The sequence below is a fragment of the Electrophorus electricus genome, assembly GCF_013358815.1.
Source record: "Electrophorus electricus isolate fEleEle1 chromosome 5 unlocalized genomic scaffold, fEleEle1.pri SUPER_5_unloc_2, whole genome shotgun sequence".
Lineage (NCBI taxonomy): Eukaryota > Metazoa > Chordata > Actinopteri > Gymnotiformes > Gymnotidae > Electrophorus > Electrophorus electricus.
In genome coordinates, this window is record NW_023336126.1 from 160,648 (window position 1) to 163,682 (window position 3,035).

At 42.0% G+C, this 3,035-nt stretch overlaps 1 pseudogene; it reads left to right on the forward strand.

Annotated features, from left to right (window-relative positions):
- The first annotated feature begins 456 nt into the window (after positions 1 to 456).
- On the forward strand, positions 457 to 2,596 carry LOC118240887 (annotated as a pseudogene).
- The last annotated feature ends 439 nt before the right edge of the window (positions 2,597 to 3,035 follow it).

Genomic DNA, 3,035 nt, shown 5'->3' on the forward strand with positions numbered 1-3,035 from the left:
ACGTCAGCTGCTGTATTCTTCTTTTTTTGAGTAGTTTGATCGTTTCAACCATTTACAGATTCTTTAGTTAAATAATTTGTAGTCTTACTCTAAGCAGCGCTGACAGCAGGTTCTTCTGGTAGAGTGGACGCCATCACAAGCAGATGTTATGCTGCACTCAGAGCTACCATGAAGTGAGAAACCTCACACTGTAAAGTGTCTGTTGATCTGCACTTTCAGTTGATCGCAAACCCACCATGTCAAATAAAGACCAAAAGTCTGAAACTGAAAAAAAAAGATCTCAAAGTGGTTCTAAAAGTGAAAACAGAATTCTTTTGAATTAATAAATCATATTCAATCATTTAATCAAAGCTGATGTATTCTTCAAAGTTCAAAATCAAAAGTCAGGAAATAACGAAGCTAGGCAACATTAATGAATGATATTAATGTTCGTGACGAACACCAACAACATTCAAGATGCCGATAGTGGCAGGTTGTCTCGCTGCATTCGGGAGTGATTCAGAATCAGAAAATGAATCAGCCCAATGCAAGTCCTGAGAAAGTAGACCCAGACGCAATCTCACATCTTCAGCCTTTAAAATCTGGAAGAAAGACGAGTTTATCTGTTCTTAATTCAGCACCTGAGGTCGCCGTCAAGGTATGGTACATGTCGGCTAGCATGTCTGGGTAGCTAACGCTAACTAGCTTACTCGCTAACGGTAGCTCGATTAGCTAGTTAGCTAACCTAGCTAAATAACTTGGTCAGCTAGTTAACGCTACCTAGATAAATTTTATTTGACGCGAGTTTCTTCGTGTGGTTATCTTTAAAACCTTTATATAGGACTCATATACAGTGACATGAAGTGTGGTGTGCCGCCTAAAAGACAACAACGCTAGCGTAACTAAGAATATCATGAAGTAACACAATGTGTAAATAGCTTGCAAAGTAGCTAGCTAGGTGGCTATCTTAATAATATCCTTCATTAATGTTGCCTAGCTTCGTTATTTCCTGACTTCTTAAATAACCAGCGTTCGTTGGCCATCTAGACTGTTAATTTACTGTCTTCGTGTTGCTGCATTGCAGGAAGATGTTGAGACGGGCACACACATTGATCCCTCACTCAAAGAGCTCCTCTACAACCCTACTTACGAAACCATGTTTGCACCCGAGGTAAGGTCACGGTCAAGAGAGTTTATATGTGGTAAAGGAACCATTTCAGTGTTTTGTTTAACGTAAAGCCCCGTCCTCTGTGTGTTGTAGTTTGGAGCAGTTAATCCATTCAAAACGCAGCAAATGGCTGCGCCAAGGAACATGCTTTCTGGATATGCTGAGCCCGCCCATGTCAACGATTTCATGTTTGAACAACAAAGAAGGACGTTTTCCACTTTCGGTAAGGGACATGCATATTTTACATTTACTAAAGAGAATTTGTGTCTCAGAATGATTTGATCATGGTGCAATAGCCAGTGTTGTCAGTATTCTCACCACACTAGTTATATTGAGTATTATGAAATATTCATACTTAGTTTAAATCTTTATTTCTGAGCACGAGATGTTCACTATATTTTAATAGGGTATGCGTTAGACCCATCTGTGGACAGCAGTCAAGTCTCATCGAGCAGCTACATAGGAGCAGTGGAGGAAGCAGAGAAAAAGAAAGGTACTAGACATGACCTGGTTTTTCTCTGCTCATTGGTTGCAATTGGTTGTGGGTCTGCCTGAAGCTACAACCACCCCATCCCACCTTCCCTGTTGCTGCTTGGGCAGTTCTTTGCAGCTGTGCACATCTGTTCTCCACAGGGATTGACCGTGTTTGAGTCTGGGCCTAAAGAAGGAGAAGAGGAAGCGTGGTGAAAGGGGGAGACGCAGTCAGAGATCGACAGCTTCTTGGGGCCCTGGGCCAAGTATCAGGATGAGAAGGAACGTGGCCAAACCTTCAGAGGTCAGAGTTTGCCCACATGGGTTCCTTACACTCTATGATAATCACTTGGGCTTTTTTGTTTGTTTTTGTTTTTATATTTGCTTGCTTTGCACCTTGTGGCAGGCTGTCTACTCCAAATTTGTTAGCCGTTACTTCACAACATAAAGGCTAGGTTTAGCCTAGGCAGCGCGTTTATATATCATTTACTTCAATTGCACTTTGAGGATCCCACTCTGTCATATTCTGTTTGATAGGAGGAGCAGAAGGAGCTGGACGAAATCACGGCAAAGAGGCAGAAAAGAGGCAAGAATGAGGAAGAGGCCTTTGCTGAGGAGAAAACCATTCTACACGGTAAGACACATGGCAGCTGTTCCAACCCATTACGCTTCACAGAGTCAGATTTACTTTTGTCCACAGCATGAATTTGTTCAGCTCCCGTTACTTTCTTAAAGCTAGCAGGACTACCATAATCCCTCTCAAGTTTCTCTGATTTTCTTTTTGTTGAAATGGCTAAAAGCCTCTTTCCTCACCCTTTGATGTGTCTTCGCTCCACAGTCAAAGACGCGTATGACTACCAGGGCCGCTCATACCTGCACGTCCCGCAGGACGTGGGCATTAACCTGCGCTCGGCGGAAATACCCGACAAATGTTACCTGCCCAAGAAGCAGCTGCACGTCTGGACCGGGCACACCAAGGTGAGGAGGCGTGTGTGTGTTCTTGTGCATTCACATGTGCACGCATGTTCACATGCGTGCGCATCTGCTTTTATGAGTGGAATGTAGTGAGAGTAGACCGACTCTGATTAATTATCTAATGCATAATGATATCTAGTGCATAATGATGATGGAATGACAAATTAGTTTTGTTCATGTATTTGGGAGTGAGAGAGCGAAAGGGAAATGCATTACAGAGGAGGATGCTTTTATGCTTGGTGGAAAATATCCGGAGAAATTACTTGCCTGCATGGTACCATTTTTGAATGGAAGTGTTTTTACGAAGTGGCACAATATGAACAAAATATTAATTTCAGCTATTTTGAATAGAGATTGCACTAATACTTGAGCTGGAATACATCCTGTTTTCAGTTTAGTCTCTATGAAATCATTATGTTACATTTATATTGGACTTTTCTAG